Source organism: Lepus europaeus, chromosome 2, assembly GCF_033115175.1.
Source record: "Lepus europaeus isolate LE1 chromosome 2, mLepTim1.pri, whole genome shotgun sequence".
Taxonomy (NCBI): Eukaryota; Metazoa; Chordata; class Mammalia; order Lagomorpha; family Leporidae; genus Lepus; species Lepus europaeus.
Window position 1 is genome coordinate 88,031,318 of NC_084828.1, and position 21,200 is coordinate 88,052,517.

Here is a 21,200-nt window from a genome sequence, read left to right on the forward strand (position 1 = left end):
TGTGAAAATCTGAGGGGGGGGCAAGCAAACTCACGGAGTACACAAACTCAGTAACCTTGGGACTGTGGCGAAACTTGAGAACACATTGAGGGCTGCATAAACTCTTTGTGTGGTCCCAGGGGTAGATCAAACGAATACTCACAGAGGCCAGATTTCAACTACCCTCAATTCCACTCAGCTGTGCAGAATTACTTCCCAACTGAGTCAAAAAAAAAAAAAAAAAAAAAAAAAAGAGAGAGATCCAGCAAGGAGCAAAAGAGAGAACAATCTGGGTGAGTCACTTTTTACACAACCTTAAACCTGAAGAATCAAACACAGCTCTCTGGCCACACCCATCACAGCCTCTAAGGATCGATCAAAGCAGACAGCCCACTTAGAGGCATAGTATAACGAGAAAAAAACACCACAGCAAAAAAAAAAAAAAAAATTATCTCCAACATGCCAAACAACAAACGTAGAAGCCGAGGTAACAAGAGAACAAGAGCAAGGAAGACACTATGATGCCCCCAAATGAACAAGACACCCCAATCCAAGATTATGAAGATGAAGAGATAGAAGAAATGCAAGAAGTGGATCTCAAAAAACTGATAAGAACATTAAGAAGTTCTCAAAAACAAATTCTTGAACTACAGAAATCCTTAATGGACAAGATAGAAAATCTCTCTCATGAAAATGAAATATTAAGGAGGAATCAAAATGAAATGAAATAACTAGTAGAACATGAAACTGTGATAGTGACAAGAAACCATAATGAAATGAAGAACTCAATAGATCAAATGACAAACACATTAGAGAGCCTTAAAAACAGAATGGGTGAAGCAGAAGAGAGAATGTCGGAATTAGAAGACAGAGAACAGGAAAGGAAACAGTCAATCAAAGAAAAGAAGAAGAAATCCGAAATCTAAAAAATACTGTCAGGAATCTACAGGATACTATTAAAAAACCCAACATTCCGGTTCTAGGAGTTCCTGAAGGCATGGAGAGGGAGAAAGGATTAGAAGGCCTGTTCAGTGACATACTAGCAGAAAATTTCCCAGGTTTGGAGAAGGACAGAGACATCCTAGTACAGGAAGCTCATAGAACCCCTAATAAACATGATCAAAAGAGATCCTCACCACGACACGTCGTAATCAAACTCACCACAGTGAAACATAAAGAAAAGATCCTAAAATGTACAAGAGAGAAATGCCAGATTACTCTCAGAGGATCTCCAATTAGACTCACAGCTGACTTCTCTTCAGAAACCCTACAAGCTAGGAGAGAATGGCGAGATATAGCCCAGGTACTAAGAGAGAAAAACTGCCAGCCCAGAACATTATATCCTGCAAAGCTCTCATTTATGAATGAAGGTGAAATTAAGACTTTTCATAGCAAACAGAAACTGAAAGAATTTGTCGCCACTCGTCCAGCCCTGCAAAAGATGCTTAAAGATGTGTTACATACAGAAACACAGAAACACGGTCACCAATATGAAAGAAGGTAAAGGAAGGAAACCTCACAGCAAAAGATCACAGGAATCTCAAACCAGATATTAGAAAATATCTTTGGCAAATGGCAGGGCAAAGTTATTCCTTCTCAATAGTCACATTGAATGTTAATGGCCTGAACTGTCCAGTTAAAAGACACTGATTGGCTGATTGGGTTAAGGAACAAAACCCATCTTTTTGCTGCTTACAAGAAATTCATCTTTCCAACAATGATGCATACAGGCTGAAAGTGAAAGGCTGGAAAAAGATATACCATGCCAACAGAAATGAAAAAAGAGCGGGCATAGCCATCTTAATATCAGACAACATAAACGTTACCATAAAAACTGTTAGGAGAGACAAAGAGGGGCACTATTTAATGATTAAGGGATCCATTCAACAGGAAGATATAATGATTATCAATGTATATGCACCTAATTACAGGGCACCAGTTTATTTAAAAGACTTGTTAAGGGACTTAAAGGGAGACTTAGACCCCAATACAATAGTACTGGGGGACTTCAATACTCCACTCGCAGAGATAGACAGATCAACAGGACAGAAGATCAACAAGGAGACAGTAGATTTAAATGACACTATAGCCCAAATGGATCTAACAGATATCTACAGAACATTTCATCCTACATCTAAAGACTTTACATTCTTCTCAGCAGTACATGGAACCTTCTCTAGGACTGACCACATACTAGGCCATAAAGCAAGTCTCAGCAAATTCAAAAGAATTAGAATCATACCATGCAGCTTCTCAGACCACAAAGGAATGAAATTGGAAATTAGCAACTCGGGAATCCCCAGAGCACGTGCAAACACATGGAGATTGAACAACATGCTCCTGAATGAACAATGGGTCATAGAAGAAATTAAAAGAGAAATGAAAAATTTTCTGGAAGGAAATGAGGATAAAAGCACAACATACCAAAACCTCTGGGATACAACAAAAGCAGTGTTAAGAGGAAAGTTTATATCAATAGGTGCCTACATCAAGAAATTGGAAAGGCACCAAATAGATGAGCTTTCAAGTCATCTCAAGGATCTAGAAAATCTGCAGCAAACCAAACCCAAACCCAGTAGGAGAACAGAAATAATTAAAATCAAAGAAGAAATCAACAGGATTGAATCCAAAAAAACATTACAAAAAACAAGCCAAACGAGGAGCTGGTTTTTTGAAAAAATAAACAAAATTGACACCCCATTGGCCCAAAACTAAAAAAGAAGAGAAAAGACCCAAATCAATAGGATCAGAGATGAAATGGGAAACATAATAACAGACACCACAGAAATAAAAAGAATCATCAGAAATTACTTCAAGGACTTGTATGCTAGCAAACAGGGAAATCTATCAGAAATGGACAGATTCTTGGACACATACAACCTACCTAAATTGAGCCAGGAAGACATAGAAAACCTAAACAGACCCAGAACTGAGACAGAAATTGAAACAGTAATAAAGGCCTTCCCAACAAAGAAAAGCCCAGGACCAGATGGATTCACTGCTGAGTTCTACCAGACATTTAGAGAAGAACTAACTCCAATTCTTCTCAAACTATTCAGAACAATCGAAAAAGAGGGAATCCTCCCAAATTCTTTCTATGAAGCCAGCATCACCTTAGTTCCTAAGCTGGAAAAAGATGCAGCATTGAAAGTGAATTACAGACCAATATCCCTGATGAACATAGATGCAAAAATACTCAATAAAATTCTGGCCAATAGAATGCAACAACACACCAGAAAGATCACCCACCGAGACCAAGTGAGATTTATCCCTGGTATGCAGGGATGGTTCAACATTTGCAAAACAATCAACTTGATACACCACATTAACTGATGCAGAAGAAAAACCATATGATTCTCTGAATAGATGCAGAGAAAGCATTTGATAAAATACAACACCCTTTCATGATGAAAACTCTAAGCAAACTGGGTATGAAAGGAACATTCCTCAATACAATCAAAGCAATATATGAAAAGCCCACGGCCAACATCCTGTTGAATGGGGAAATGTTGGAAGCATTTCTGCTGAGATCTGGTACCAGACAGGGATACCCACTCTCACCACTGCTATTCAATATAGTTCTGGAAGTTTTAGCCAGAGCTAGTAGGCAAGAAAAAGAAATTATAGGGATACAAATTGGGAAGGAAGAACTCAAACTATCCCTCTTTGCAGATGATATGATTCTTTAGTTAGGGGACCCAAAGAACTCTACTAAGAGACTGCTGGAACTCATCGAAGAGTTTGGCAAAGTAGCAGGATATAAAATCAATCCACAAAAATCAACAGCCTTTGTATACACAGGCAATGCCACAGCTGAGGAAGAACTTCTAAGATCAATCCCATTCACAATAGCTACAAAAACAATCAAATACCTTGGAATAAACTTAACCAAGGATGTTAAAGATCTCTACGGTGAAAACTACAAAACCTTAAAGAAAGAAATAGAAGAGGATACCAAAAAATGGAGAAATCTTCCATGCTCATGGATTGGAAGAATCAATGTCATCAAAATGTCTATTCTCCCAAAAGCAATTTATACATTCAATGCAATACCAATCAAGATACCAAAGACCTTCTTCTCAGATCTGGAAAAAATGATGCTGAAATTCATATGGAGACACAGAAGACCTCGAATAGCCAAAGCAATCGTGTACAACAAAAACAAAGCCGGAGGCATCACAATACCAGATTTCAGGACATACTACAGGGCAGTTGTTATCAAAACAGCATGGTACTAGTACAGAAACAGATTATAGACCATTGGAATAGAATAGAAACACCAGAAATCAATCCAAACATCTACAGCCAACTTACATTTGATCAAAAATCCAACTAATCCCTGAAATAAGGACAGTCTATTCAATAAATGGTGCTGGGAAAATTGGATTTCCACATGCAGAAGCCTGAAACAAGACCCCTACATTTCACCTTACACAAAAATTCACTCAAGATGTATTAAAGATTTAAATCTACGACCAGAAACCATCAAATTATTAGAGAGCATTGGAGAAACCCTGCAAGATATAGGTACAGGCAAAGACTTCTTGGAAAAGACACCAGGAGCACAGGCAGTCAAAGCCAAAATTAACATTTGGGATTGCATCAAATTGAGAAGTTTCTGTACTTCAGAAGAAACAGTCAGGTGGGCCAGCGCCACGGCTCACTAGGCTAATCCTCTGCCTTGCAGCACCGGCACACTGGGTTCTAGTCCCGGACGGGGCACCGATCCTGTCCCGGTTGCCCCTCTTCCAGGCCAGCTCTCTGCTGTGGCCAGGGAGTGCAGTGGAGGATGGCACAAGTCCTTGGGCCCTGCACCCCATGGGAGACCAGGAGAAGCACCTGGCTCCTGCCATCGGATTAGCGTGGTGCGCCGGCCGCAGTGCGCCTACCGCGGCGGCCATTGGAGGGTGAAGCAACTGCAAAAGGAAGACATTTCTCTCTGTCTCTCTCTCACTGTCCACTTTGCCTGTCAAAAAAAAAGAAAGAAAGAAAGAAAAAAGAAACAGTCAGGAAAGTGAAGAGGCAACCGAAAGAATGGGAAAAAGTATTTGCAAACTATACTACAGATAAAGGGTTGATAACCAAAATCTACAAAGAAATCAAGAAAATCCACAAGAACAAAACAAACAACCCATCAAGAGATGGGCCAAGGACCTCAATAGACATTTTTCGAAAGAAGAAATCCAAATGGCCAAAAGACACATGAAAAAATGTTCAAGATCACTAGCAATCAGAAAAATGCAAATCAAAACCACAATGAGGTTTCACCTCACCCCGGTGAGAATGGCTCACATTCAGAAATCTACCAACAACAGACACTGGAGAGGATGTGGGGAAAAAGGGACACTAACCCACTGTTGGTGGGAATGCAAACTGGTTAAGCCACTATGGAAGTCAGTCTGGAGATTCCTCAGAAACCTGAACATAACCCTACCATACAACCCAGCCATCCCACTCCTTGGAATTTACCCAAAGGAAATTAATTTGGCAAATACAAAAGCCATCTGCACCTTAATGTTTATTGCAGCTCAATTCACAATAGCTAAGACCTGGAACCAACCTAAATGCCCATCAACAGTAGACTGGATAAAGAAATTGTGGGACATGTACTCCATAGAATACTATACAGCAGTAAGAAACAATGAAACCCAGTCATTTGCAACAAGATGGAGGAATCTGGAAAACATCATGCTGAGTGAATTAAGCCAGTCCCAAGAGACAAATATCATTTGTTTTCCCTGATCGGTGACAACTGAGCACCAAAGGGGAAACCTGTTGAAGTGAAATGGACACTATAAGAAACAATGACCTGATCAGCTTTTGTCCTGACTCTAGATGTACAATGTAATACTTTATCCTTTTTAGTATTTGTTGTTGTTGTTGTTGTTGTTGTTGTTCTAGTACTAGTGGTTGAACTCTGTAATCAACACACAATTATTCTTAGGTGTTTAAATTTTAACTGAAAAGTGATCCCTGTTAAATCTAAGAGTGGAAAAAGAGAGGGAGGAGATGTACAATTTGGGACATGCTCAATCAGACTTGCCCCAAATGACGGAGTAGAAATGTACCAGGGGATTCCAATACAATCCCATCAAGGTGGCATGTACCAATGCCATCTCACTAGTCCAAGTGATCAATTTCAGTTCACAATTGATGGCTCTGATAGGTCTAAGAGTCAAAGGGATCACACAAACAAGACAAGTGTCTGTTAATACTAACTAATAGAATCAAAAAGGGAGGGAAGGATCCAACATGGGAAGCGGGATACACAGCAGACTCATAGAATGGCAGATGTCCTAAACAACACTCTGGCCTCAGAATCAGCCCTTAAGGCATTCAGATCTGGCTAAAGAGCCCATGAGAGTATTGTAGGCATGGAAAGCCAAGACACTATGGAAAAGAAAAAAAAAGAAGAAGACCTAAATGAAAGATCTCTGTGAGTGAGATCCCAGTGGAAAGAACGGGGTCATCAAAGAAGGAGGTACCTTTCTCTGAAGGGAGGAGAGAACTTCCACTTTGACTATGACCCTATCGGAATAAGATCAAAGTCAGCGAACTCAAAAGGCTTCCATTGCCTTGGCAACTCATGACTAGAGCCTATTGAGATTACTGATGCCATAAACAAGAGTGTCAAATTGTTAAGTCAGCAACAGAAGTCACTGTGTACTTACATCCCATGTGGGATCTGTCCTTAATGTGTTGTCTAATGTGAAGTGATGCTATAGCTAGTACTGAGACAGTATTTTTACACTTTGTGTTTCTGTGTGGGTACAAACTGATGAGGTCTTTACTAATTATATACTGAAGTGATCTTCTGTATATAAAGATAATTGGAAATGAAAAAAAAAACTGGTGTTAAATTGGAAATGGCATAGAAAATTATTTAATTTTTAAAAAAATATTACATAGGATCTCTGTCTTTAATGTGCTGTACACTGTTATGTAATGCTATAACTAGTACTCCAAGAGTTTTTTTTTTTACTTTGTGTTGCTATATGGGGGCAAACTGTTGAAATCTTTAGTTAATATATACTAAACTGATCTTCTGTATATAAAGAGAATTGAAAATGAATGTTGATGTGAATGGAAGTGGAGAGGGAGCAGGAAAGGGGAGGGTTGTGGGTGGGAGGGAAGTTATGGAAGGGGGGAAGCCATTGTAATCCATAAGCTGTATTTTGGAAATTTATACTGATTAAATAAAAGTTTAATAAATGAAAAAAAAAAAACTTGAATTATCAGCACACCAGTGAAGCCCAGGTGCACCTCAATGGAAACCCCTTCAATTCATTCCTGAAATTTCAAAAAAGTATTTGAGGGAAAACTACTGTTGGAATCAAATTTGATCTGTAAAGAGCTTATTAAAAACAAACAAAACTAGAGAAACTGAACATCAGGGGCCAGTGCTGTGGTGCAGCAGGTTAATACCTTGGCCTGAAGCACCAGCATCCCATATGGGCACTGGTTTGAGACCCAGCTACTTCACTTCTGTTCCAGCTCTCAGTTATGGCCTGGGAAAGCAATATATGATGGCCCAAATGCTTGGATCCCTGCACCTGCGTGGGAGACCTGGAAGAAGCTCCTGGCTCCAGGCTTTGGATTGGTGCAGCTCCAGCCATTGCAGCCAATTGAGGAGTGGACCATCAGATGGAAGAGCTCTCTCTCTCTGTCTCTCTCTCTCTGCCTCTCCTCTCTCTGTGTAACTCTGACTTTCAAATAAATAAAGAAATCTTTAAAAAAAAAAAAAACTGAACATCAGTGACTCTCCTAGGATTTTTCAGAGACCTGCAGTCAGACAGTATCTGATTTCAAAATTTCCTATAAAGTTACAGTAATGAAGACAGCATGGTACTGGCAAATGAAGAGACATATAGTTCGAAGAAAACTAATAGACTAAAAATATATAAACACATATATAGTCAACTGATTTTGAAAAAGGTGAAAATGCAGTTCTAAATACAATACAAAAAGATAATTTGAAAAACTGTACATACTGAGAGAGAAAGAGAGAGAAGCTGCACTGTGGTAGAATGAGAAGGCCATGCCAAGATGGCCACTGGCAACGGAAACTGCCTGGCAACAGGCTGTGATTGGTTAGGGCATAGACTGCCCCTTGAACGAATTGGCTGTCTTGGCTATATATGCTGCTGTACCAACTGAAATAAATGAGTCTGAGGCTGCTCACCTCTAGCCTGCTTTCACCTGACTCCTGGGGTCTGTGTGCTGACTCTGCGCCTCTTGGCCCCACCATGCTCCTCCTCTCAGAACGAATCCACCTCAACATCTGGCACCCAATGTGACTGAGAGAGAGACAGTGTGTTGGACTCGGCGAGGTCCTCCCTTGATTTCGGCAAGTAGGTCCCTTGATGTTTTGTGTGCTGTTCGGTTCTGTGAGTGTGAGCACAGGACTCCCTCCTGTGCCCCTTTCCTGTCCTTGTCCTCAGTCTAAGTGACCCCAGGTTAGGCACACACTGCCCAGAAGTGTAATGCCACTTCTTGGCTCCTCCTTTTACTTTCGGTTTGCACGGCACATTCAAATAAGGGACTGACCACCCCAGAATTCGGAACCAAGTCATCTTCCCTCACTCAAGAGAGGTGATGCTCCAGAGACACTGTGTGGGCATATGGCCTTGACCTAACAAATCAAGGAAGTCCCCCACTAAGCACAGGACATACGTACAATCTGATACACCACTGTCTGTTTGTCTAATGTAGGGAAACCCACGCATAATGCCATCAGCCGCTGAGGTGCTAGGAATTTGTTTTGTTATGGCAACAGTGCTGTGCATTTATTTTCTTTGGCTAGAGTTGGCATGGTGTGCTGCTGTTAAACACTCAAACATGGGAAAGATACCCCCCCTCTCAGAAGCACACACATATTACCAAACACAATGAATCTGTGAGTGATAAGAGCCTGTCACTCTAGGCCTCTGCCTCACAGGCAACAGTTGAACACTTAGGGAGAGAGAGCTCTGACAGTGAAAATGACATGACAGCAGACAACACAGCAATGCCTAGTCAGCCACCCCCCAAATACCCATTGGATGGACTTAGACGGCCTCCAGGCGATAACCCATGCAAGGTCATCCCATCCACACAAAGTGAGGATCCTCACATTTGCGGCAGTCCCCAGGCACCCCAGGCTCTCAGGGCAGCTGCTAGACCCCATCTCACCCATATATTTGCCATTAATGTAGGAGCAGATGCAGAATTCAGGCCCTGGATTCCAATGCCCATAAAAAGGCTTCTGGTAACCAAGGGTCGAGGATATGCTTGTGTCTTTCCAGAGAATGCAGGACAGCCCATTTGGGTACCAGTCAGAAACATCAAGCCTGCAACTGACAGTCAACCAGAACCAACTGAACAACATTGAGAGTCCACCTTGTTAGCAGACACACCTGCCCTATTATCCTACTCTGAGAAACTGCCGATAGCCACATCTGCTACTGTTTTATACCCCACTAGCTCTGGTCAGCCACTATACAGCCCACAGCCTTTGTACATTCATGCCATTCCTGATTACTATTGTTTTTCATTCCTACCCCAATCTGTGCAAGCACTCCTGCAGTCTCCCATTTTGAGCACTGGTTAGTCAACGACAGGTAAGATCCCCTGGGGTACAACCTAAGACAGGCACAGCCGCATATGGAGACCACATGGAAATGGGGTCAACAATGGTATGGCCAAGAATCATGCCTCCTGTTGCTCAAAAATAAATGAAAAAGGAGAAATGTGGTGGAATGTGAAGGCCATGCCAAGATGGCCACTGGCAACAGAAAGTGCCTTGCAACAGGCTGTGATTGGATGGCTTTGGAAACCACATGACAACAGAGCCTGACTGACAACAGGCTGTGATTGGATGGCTTCAGAAACTGCCTGGCAACAGGCTGTGGTTGGTTAGGGCTTAGAATGTCCCTTGACCAGATTGGCTGCCTTGGCTATATAAGCTGCTGTACCAACTGAAATAAATGAGTCTGTGTGCTGCTCGCCTCTGGCCTGCTTTCACCTGGCTCCTGGGGTCTGTGTGGTGACTCTGCACCTCTTGTCCCCACCGTGCTCCTCCTCTCAGAATGAATTCACCTCAAAACGTAATTCTAAATGCAATACAATAAAACATAATTTGAAAAACTGTATGTACTGAGAGAGAGATATATAGAGAAGGAGAGAGAGAGAGAGAAGCTGCATGACTAGGTACAGAGCTCATGTATATCAAGAATTAATATAGCTCTTAAGATAGAATGTAAAATGAAACACAAAAAAATCTTATAGGAGAAATCCAAGTAACCTTGAATTTGATGTTGAGTTTTGAGACAGAACACCAAATAAATTTATGATCCATGAAAAAAAAACTTAAAAACATATATTTTATTAACATTGAATAGCTTTTGTGAAGTATATTGTTGGGACTAGAAACACAAGCCACAGACTTGGAGAATATACAATGCAAAGCACATGTATGGTAAAGGTCTTGTATTTAGGACATACTAAGAACTCTTAGATCAACTAGATTTTTAAAATTAACAAAAACTCTGAGAAGGTACATCATCAAGTAGGATACATCCATGTGTATGTTAAAGAAGCATATGTGGGGCTGTGCTGTGGTGTAGTGGTCTAGGCCTTTGCCTGTGGTGTCTGCATCCTATATGGGAACTGGTTAAAGTCCCAGCTGTTCCTCTTTCAGTCCAGCTTTCTGCTATGTCCTGGGTAAGCAGGAGACAGTGGCCCAAGAGCTTGGGCCCCTGCATGCATGTGGGAGAACTGGAAGAAGCTCCTGGCTCTTGGCTTCAGATGGGCTCATCTGCAACCATTGTGGCCATTTGAACCAGCAGTTGGAAGATGTCTCTCTCTGTCTCTCACTCACTCTGCAGCTCTGCCTCTCAAATAAATAAATCTTTAAAAAGAAAAGACATATAAGCGTATGAATTTATGCACAAATAATTTGTTTTCAGAGAAAAGCAAATTAAAACAAAGAAATATTAATACAATCCAATTAGAATAGTTAATACTTTAAAAATACCAATACCAATTGGAAAGGATACTAAGCAACAGGAATTCTCATTTTTATTCTTTGCTGAAAGAATGCAAAATGGTATGCCCACTTTGAGGATAATTTAGCAGTGTTTTACACAGCTAAATATATTCTCATCATATTATTCAATAATTGTGTACTTTTATATTTACCAAACTGATTTTAAAATCTATGCCCACATGAATGTCTTCAAGTAAGTGATTACATATTTATTGAGAATAGCCAAAAACTGAACTCAATCAAGGCACTCTTCAAAGGTGAATTTGTACTTTTAAATTTATATTATAGTCAAAGTCTTAATTCTCCACTAGATAAAGAGTTCAACAAGTGAAAAGTAAAAAGAAGCAGGAATATAGACAATGGTTAGAAGTAACAATCAAATGAAAAGATGTCCATTTCACATATATGCAATAAACCTTAATAAACTTTAAAATAACCACAGGTAATTAAAATTACAGTATATAATATATAATATATAACAGTATATGCATATATAATTGTGTATATATAACATATATGCATTGCCCTGATGGTTAGTGAACCTGAGCATTTTTCATATGACTGTTGGTCATTTGTATGTCATATATATATATATATATATATATGTATATATATGTATATATATATATAATTATATATAGTATGTATATATATATATATATATATATATATATATATATATATATATATAAGTACCACAAACACACACTATTTTTCTGTTAAGGTCTGGCTTAATTCAATTAGGATAATGATTAGTTGCATTCATGTTGTTACAAATTTCAGGGCTTCTTTTTTATGGCTGAGTAATATTTCATCATGTATATATACCACATTTTCTTTATATAGTTATCAATGATGGGCATCAAGTTTGGCTCCATATCTTTAGTTATAGTGAATTGAGGTGCTATAAACATTGGAATGCAGGTAACTCTTTCATATGCTACTTTTTTTCTTTTAAATATATTTTCAGGGGTGGAATATTTGGTCATATGGTAGATCTATCTTTAGTTTTCTGAGGAATCTCTATAGTCTCACCCATAATGATTGTACCAATTCACATTCCCATCAACAATGTATTAGGCTATCCTTTCCTCCATGTCCTTGAGAGCATTTGTTATCCTTTTATTCTTGGATAATAATCATTCTAACTGGGGTGAGATGATACCACATTGTGATTTGTATTTGCATTGCCCTGATGGCTAGTGAACCTGAGCATTTTTTCATGTGACTGTTGGTCATTTGTATTTTATCCTTGAAAAATGCCTGTTCATATCCCTTGCCCATTTCTGTATTTTCATTTTTTCAATGGCATCCTTTCAATTTTCTTTATAATCACAAGCTTAACCATCCATTAAATAAAGAATTTAGCAAGTAGTAAGTAGGAAAGCCACTGCTTCTCAGGACTGTAGACAAAAGCTGTAAACAACTCTTAACTGGGTTGCTTGTTTGTTGTTTTTGAGTTTCTTGAGCTCCTGATATTAACCCTTTATCAGTTGTGTAGTTTGCAGATATTTTCTCCCATTTTGTTGGTTGCCTTTTTTCTTTCTTGAATATTTCCTTTGCCATGAAGAAGCTTCTTAACTTGATGTAATTCCATTTGTTCATATTTATTTATATTGCCTGTGTTTCTGGAGTCTTATCCAAGAAGTCTTGGCCTAAGGCAATGTCTTTCAGTGTTTCCCTTATGTTTTCCTCCAGTAATTTGATGGTTTCAGGTCATATGTTTAGATCTTTGATTTGCTATGAGTTGATTTTTGTGTAGGATGTAAGATAGGGGTTTTGTTTCAAACTTCTGCATATGGAAATGCAATTTTTCCAACACCATTTTTTTGAAGAGACTGTCCATTCTCCAGGGAGTGGTTGTAGCTCATTTGTCAAAGATTAGTTTGTTGTAGATGCATGAATTAATTTCCAAGGTTTCTATTCAGTTCCAATGGCTTACATGTCAACTTTTGTGCCAGTAACAGTCTTTTTAGATTATAACAATACTGAAAGATGTCTTAAAATCTCATATTGCAATTCCTCTGACATTGTTTTCATTGTTTAAGATTTCTTTGGCTATTTGGGGTCTTTTTGATTTTCATGTGAATTTTAAGATTGTTTTTTCTAGGTCTGATAAGAATGTCCTTGGTACTTTGAATGAAATCACATTGAATCTATAAATGCTTGGAAAGTGTCACTCTATTCTTAGAATTGTAGCTATGGACCACACTGAGTCTTTTCTTTTTGTAATACTATCACATCAACATAAGAATAGTAGCAATTATCAAACATTTTCTATGACCCTGAAAAACTCATGTAGTAATAAATTCCTTAGAAAAAGATGAATGGACAAAAAAATGAGATACAGCCATACCATGAAATTCTATTTAGTGAAAGAAAGAAATGACCTATAAATCCATTTGTGAAAATAGATGTAACTCTTATCCTCATTTGTAAGTAAAAGAAGCAATTTTGAAAAGACTAAATTCTATTTGACATTCTGGCAATGGCAAAACTATACCACTAGAGATGACGAGAAAAGATGAAAAGTTACAAGGGATTCAGTGGGTAGCTGGAGGGCTAGATAGATTAAATATGATAACTGTTTTTAAGTGGTAAAAGTGTTTTTAAGATACTGTAATGATGCTTACAGGACACTTAACACTTTTCAAAATCCACCAAAATTAATAGTGCAAGGAGTTATTTTTTTTTTGACAGGCAGAGTGGACAGTGAGAGAGAGAGAGACAGAGAGAAAGGTCTTCCTTTGCCGTTTGTTCACCCTCCAATGGCCGCTGTGGCCAGCGCGCTGCAGCTGGCCCACCACACTAATCCAAAGCCAGAAGCCAGGTGCTTATCCTGGTCTCCCATGGGGTGCAGGGCCCAAGCACTTGGGCCATCCTCCAATGCACTCCTGGGCCACAGCAGAGAGCTGGCCTGGAAGAGGGGCAACCGGGACAGAATCTGGCGCCCCGACCGGGACTAGTTAATTTTTATGTATGCAATTTAAAAAATTATGAGATTGAAGAATCCCAGGATAGAATGCAGGCTATGACTATGGAACTGTACCACAAATCTATGAAATAATCTCACTGAAAGTAATGGAGGAAAAGGTTCTGAATTATGAAACTTTAATAGTTAGTGGAATCTATAAGACTGAAGTCAAAAGGAATAGTAAATAAAAACTATACTCAAATGCAAAAGTCATTTTCCACATGGGTTTGCTTGACAATTTTGAGACCACTGTGTCTGTATACTAGAATTTAACAATTAAGTACTTAAATTGTAAATGGTATGAACTCCTATATTGGGAAGTTGAAGATGACCAAGAAGATTACTAAAGCAGAATGATGCATATGATAAAGGTCTAGAACTGCAGATGTCAGTATGAAATTATGTTTAGCTTAATATTGACTCAGGTGGTTACAAATCATTACACTTATAAACATATGTATGTATGTATACAGGTTAGTAAATATACATATGCTAATATACATATATAAACCCATGTTCTGGCAGGTGAGAGGTTCTAAAATCAATGACATCAAAGGAATGAGTAAGGTAGCAACTAGTTCTTGGTCTATAATTCCATTTTCCATTTAAGATACACCAGAGCTCCTTTGAGACATGATCGATATTTGTATTTGGAAAGAAAATTTACAAGATGAACTTAGAGCTTATGGTATTACCTGAAAACAAGAAGTGTTCATAGAATACACAATAATGAGAATATGTCAAATAGACATGGAACCAAATGAAAGAACAACCAGTGACCAGTGCTGCAATAATTTCAACAAAATAAAGCAAGCAGTACTAAATTATTTTTCACATACCCATAAGTACAGAATGATATAAATAAATGATTAAAAATAAATAAGGGGCAGAGTTGTGGTGTGGCAGGTTAAGCTGCCACATGCAATGCTGGCATCTTATATTGGCTCTGGTTGGAGTCCTACTTCCAATTCAGCTTCCTGGTAATGCATCTGGGAAGGCAACTGAAGATGACCAAAGAACTTGGGCCCCTGCCATTCATATTGAACACTAGGATGGAGATCCAGGCTCCTGGCTTAGTTGGCCCCAGCCCCAGCCCTTGCAGCAATTTGGGGAATGAACTAGCAGATGGATGATTGGTCACTATCTCTCCCTTGCTCTCTTTGTAACTCTGTCTATCAAATAAATAAGTTACAATAAACAAATAAGTGGGAGAAAATAGACAAATCTATTGTGTGAATAACTCCAAATAATTGACCTAGATATTCTACTTTGCAGGAGGCATAGCAGAATCCCCACTCTTCAAGAGCAGACTGCACTTGTGACTAATTTTCATTGAGTATGGAAGCAGGGTAACTATACAAAGGAGAAATCCAGCAAACACTACTTCAGCTAGGTTATCAAGTTTAGCATCAACAGTGGTAAGTATAATTTACCAATCTAACTTAATATGATATGATGAAAATGGTATTTTACCTCTGTAGTTTTCCTCTGCAAACCACATACATCCAATATAATCATAAGAAAATCATGAGAGCAAACACCCCCAAGGTAGAAATATTTTACAAACTATATGACCACTAACCTTCAAAGCCATACAAACAAAGAATGTCTGAAAGGTGGTCATAGCCAAGTAAAACCCAAGACATGATAGTTAATGCATTGTGTTAACCTGGATGGGATTCTGGAACAGAAAAAAAAATAGGTAAAAATAAATAAATAAGTCCAAAAAATTATAGACTTTATTAATAATAGTGTATCAATATTGGCTCATTAATCATGAAAAACACATCATACAAATGTAAGATGTTAACGATAAAGGGAAGCCAGCGTCATATATAAGGGAATTCTCAGTATCATCTTCACAACATTTCTTAAATCTAAAATTTTCTAATAAAAAGTTCATTAGAAATAATGTGTGAGTCTCTTGATTATCATTTAAAAAAATCCGAGAGGAGTTTTTATCTTCTATCAATGACTTATACCTTGGCAGACACAGAAGAATATGATTGAATTCTTATATGGAGTTTGCAGAAAAGAGAATGAATAAATTTGTGGTTCTTGAATATAAATAGATCAAAATAAGTATGGTATGTGTAGGTACCAGTGTAGAGGGCAGATGAAATAATTATTTTTCACGTTACCTATTCATAATAGAAAAGGCAGACACCACTGAAAGTCAAGATGTTCTAGGATGATGTGAAATGTGCAGAATAGTCCTTCCTGTGTTACTTTCATTGTTTGCTAGCTTTAGGTCTCAATTTTCCCATATGATTAATAAAGAAATAGACTTGCTTTTTTTTTCCGTGCTACTTGGCAAGGGGTCCATACGGCATTGTTCTTGATTCCCAGTGTAACTTAAGGGGAAGCTGTCACAATGTCCGGAGCCCTTGATGTCCTGCAAATGAATGAGAAGGACGTCCTCAAGTTCCTTGCAGCAGGAACCCACCTAGGTGGCACCAACCTTGACTTCCAGATGGAACAGTACATCTACAAAAGGAAAAGTGGTGGCATCTACAACATAAATCTGAAGAGGACCTGGGAGAAGCTTCTGTTGGCGACTCGTGCCTTGTGACCATTGAAAACCCTTCTGCTGTCAGTGTGATATCCTCCAGAAGCACTGGCCAGAGGGCTGTGTTGAAGTTTTCTGCTGCCACTGGAGCTACTCCCATTGCTGGCTGCTTCATACCTGGAACCTTCACTAACCAGATCCGGGAACCACGGTTTCTGGTGTTTACCGATCCTCAGGCTGACCATCAGCCTCTCACAGAGGCATCTTATGTGAACCTGCCTATCATTGCTCTGTGTAACACAGACTCTCCTCTGTGCTACGTGGACATTGCCATCACATGCAACAACAAGGGAGCCCACTCAGTGGGTCTGATGTGATGGATGCTGGCCTGGGAGGTTCTGCACATGCATGGTACCATCTTCTGTGAACAACCCTGGGAGGTTATGCCTGATCTCTACTTTTACAGATATCCTGAAGAGTTTGAAAACGAAGAGCAGGTTGCCACTGAAAAAGCTGTGACCAAGGAAGAGTTTCAGGGCGAATGGACAGCTCCAGCGCCCAAGTTCACTGTTACCCAGCCTGAGGTTTCTGACTGGTCCAAAGGCGTGCAGGTGCCCTCTGTGCCTACTCAGCAGTTCCCCACTGAAGACTGGAGTGCTCAGGTCACTGAGTGGGTGGGAACAACTACTGAGTGGTCTTAAGCTGCTTGTCATGGTCTCTGAAGAAAACATGGAAATGAAGTTGATATAAAATAAACACCAGTTTCTACAAAAAAGAAAAAAAAGAAATAGACTTATAAGTCTTCTACTCTGATGAAGTTCTGGCCTTCTATAATACCATAAGATTCTATCATAGGCTAAATGGCAAAGTAACAAAAAGAAGAAATCTTTAGTTAAATAGTTTTAACTTTTGTATCAAATTCACACTCAAGAAGATGAACTGTTGCATCCATTTTCTGTGATATGTTATCTGTGTTAAAAATAAAGGGATAATTCATAATTTGATAAATAAAAATTTGTCTTTTAAGTAGAAGATATGAATTTGAACAAAAAGACAGAATACAAACCTGCCTTATTTATTTGGCTTGATTGTACTTTACAGAAGCATACTCTCAGGGGAAATACCTGTATGTTACTGATACCAGCAAATAATTTATGGCATAAAACCATAGAGGCATATATCTAAGATAAAGCAGCATAAAAAGAGCAGTCTCTACTTCCTATGTCACTGCTACTTCATGAAAATCCACAGATACGTAATCGCTAAACTTATGTTGCATCATCAAAAGTTCATAAAGAGACAAAAAAATTTTAAAATCACTCTTTTTAGAAATAGGCCAGCACTGCGGCTCACTTGGCTAATCCTCCACCTGTGGCGCCGGCACCCTGGGTTCTAGTCCCGGTTGGGGCGCCGGTTCTGTCCTGGTTGCTCCTCTTCCAGTCCAGCTCTCTGCTGTGGCCTGGGAAGGCAGTGGAGGATGGCCCAAGTGCTTGGGCCCTGCACCTGCATGGGAGACCAGGAGGAAGCACCTGGCTCCTGGCTTCAGATTGGAGCAGCGCACCTGCTGCAACACACTAGCCATAGCGGCCACATGGGGAGTGAACCAACGGAAAAAGGAAGACCTTTCTCTCTGTCTCTCTCCCTCTCTCACTGTCTAACTCCGCCTGTCAAAAAAAAAAAAAGAAGAAAGAAACATATTAATGCCATAAAAGTTAATGGCATGGGGAATTTTTATTTAATTTAGAAAGAATAATTAATAAAGGAATACAGAAACTAACAAAATATTTAATCATAAAAATTAAGAATTATTTCAAGCCAATATATATTTTAGAGAAGCGTGATTCCTATTCAGAATTTAATCTATAATAGGCAAAGAGTACTCATTTAAAGTAATTTAATTTCAAATTTTTGTTCCAGTGTCCTGATAGTACTGGCACTTGATGCTTGTACAATGACAGAGTGTGATTGATGAGAGGAACACTTTGCACTTTTAACTGTTACATCCATAATAGATCTTGGAGATCATCAATTCAACCATCACATTTTGTAATTGAGACATGAAATAACTAAACCAGAGTCACAAAATAAATTCATGCCCAGACCAGGACAAAAATCTCATGCCAGGAGATTCTTCCTTCCATGCTACTTTACTCACAGAAAAAGACACAGATGTCAGTGGGATACTGGAGCAGGCTGGTGCTTGTGAGAACTGAAAGGTATATGTTCAGGAGTTTTCTGAGTCAGGTATTAAACCATTGGCAAATTGAATCTGGCAACAACGGGAACATTTACCCAATGGTAATTGGCAAATATCACAATATCACACCAATTTTTTCCTTTTCTTTCTTCCCTATCCTCTCTCTCTCTCTCTCCTCTCTCTCTCTCTCTCTCTTCCAGTGAGCTGGTTTACCAAAACTTCACTGGGCCTAGACCTCAAGTTGCAATTATAAATGATAGTTGGTGGTTTCACATAAAATATTTTATTTAAAGATCAGGAATGTTGATATTTTTAAGCACATTCTAAGAGTTTCTTTTTTTAAAAAAATGATATATTCTACTATACAAAAGGGACATTCGGCAGTAGAGGGAATTGAGCATCTCAATTTATTTGTGTTTCTCTTGTATTTATGTCTATAACAAATAAGAAATAGACATAGCTAACTGAATTAAAACAGAAATGGTAATTTTTAAACAATATAGTGATTAGTTAACTGAACCAAAAATGCAATGGGCATAATCTAGAGAAGAGCAAGTGTAGGAGGTGAGCCAAGGGACGACAAAAATAAAGGCAATAAATCCCAAGGAATCATCAATGTGACAGAGGAATACCTGCAGCCATGTGGAAGGACTGCAAGAAGCTCCTGGCTCCTGCTTTCAGAATTGCCCAGCTCCGGCCATTGCAGCTATTTGGGAAGTGAAACAGTGGATGAAAAACCTCACTCTCTGTCTCTCCCTCGCTGTTTGTAACTCTGCCTTTCAAATAAATAAAATAAATCTTTAAATAATAATACTACTAATAATTAAATGTCATCAAGGCTAAATGACAGCTCTGTCAAAATTTGGTCATTCAAAAATGGTGCATTCTACTTTTATTAGGAATATGTTTGTGTATTTATAATATATTCAAATTAAGAAGATGAATTAGTAGTTTGACATAGAAGTTTATAATAGAATCTATAATCAGTCCTTTCAACAGCTGTATGGGATCTTTCTTTGATGTGTGTGTATAACATCATGTGCCCTGTAAGCTGATAAAAGCCATTCCAGTCCCCCAACCATTTGATACTAGTACCCTTCCTCTGTTGTGCTTATCAAAAGTGATTCGCCGGCTGGCGCGGCGGCACACTAGGTTAATTCTCCACCTGCAGCGCTGGCACACCGGGTTCTAGTCCCGGTCGGGGCACCAGATTCTGTCCCGGTTGCTCCTCTTCCAGGCCAGCTCTCTGCTGTAGCCCAGGAGTACAGTGGAGGGTGGCCCAAGTACTTGGGCCCTGCACCCGCATGGGAGACCAGGAGGAAGCACCTGGCTCCTGGCTTTGGATCAGCACGTGCACCAGCCGCAGCAGCCATTGGGGGGTGAACCAACAGAAAAAGGAAGACCTTTCTCTGTGTTTCTCTCTCACTGTCCACTCTGCCTGTCAAAAAAAAAAAAAAAAGTGATTCGCCAAGGGCAGGCATTTAGCACAGAAGTTAAGACAACACTCAGAACACATGCATTCTTACCAGAGTGCCTAGATATGAGTCCTGGCTCTACTTCCAATTCCAGCTTCCTGCTAATGCTCTTCCTAGGAGGCAGCAATTGATGGCTCAAATACTTGGATTTCTATAGCCCACATGGGAGATCCAGGTTGAATGCTGGGCTCCAGGCTTTGTCAGCCTGGTCCAGTCTGACCTGTCGTGGGCATTTAGGCAGTGAACCAGCAGATTTCATACCTGCTGTAACAGTCTTCCAGAGCCTTTAACTAGATGTTCAGTGCAGTCACAAAATAAGTACACATTTCAGTATTTATTTTGAGTGATTCTTTCTATTGCAATTTTAGAACAGCATCATTTTGGTGGACATGAATCAATAACTTATGTGCCTTGCCTTTTTAAAAGTACACAGAAGAAAGATAAAACTGCCCCATGTTGTCAGACCAATATCAACCAGCCTCAAATTATTCTCCACCAATGCCCCTGTTTCCTTCATGTTGCAATGTGTTATTTACTACCCATCAAAAAGGGAGAAGCACCTGACTTCGCTTTTCTCTCCAAAATCAAACAATTTCGTACTTAAACATTCTAAAATATTCTTAAAAGTATTGCCCTTCAACCCATTCTGTGTTTCCAGCGAAAATGGGATATGTTACTTAGTAAAAGTGCTAAAGAGAAAGATGGAGACTTGTTTCCAGTCTTACATTCTTATTGCTATTTACTGTGAAGTCTCATGAACATATTGGTCTTTATGACCCTCAGTTTCCAACTCATTGAAGTGCCATTGCTTGATAAATGATTCCTTCTGATTCCAACAACATAAGATTTAGTGATTTAGTCAAGTAAGTTATTCACTTGATATTTTATTGCAGCCTCCACAAAGTCAAATGCACTGCAGAAGATCCAATACTTAATGCATATTTTGATGATTCGAAAAAAGATAATTTAGTAAATGTACCAGTTGCGTATGGAGCTTTCTAATAAGTCATGCCAATTGACAGCATTTTTCTCTTTCTCTT

The 21,200-nt window shown here is 39.1% G+C and overlaps 1 pseudogene; it reads left to right on the forward strand.

The window, feature by feature from the left end:
• Window positions 1–16,353: 16,353 nt before the first annotated feature.
• LOC133748533 (small ribosomal subunit protein uS2-like) lies at window positions 16,354–17,189 on the forward strand (annotated as a pseudogene).
• The last annotated feature ends 4,011 nt before the right edge of the window (window positions 17,190–21,200 follow it).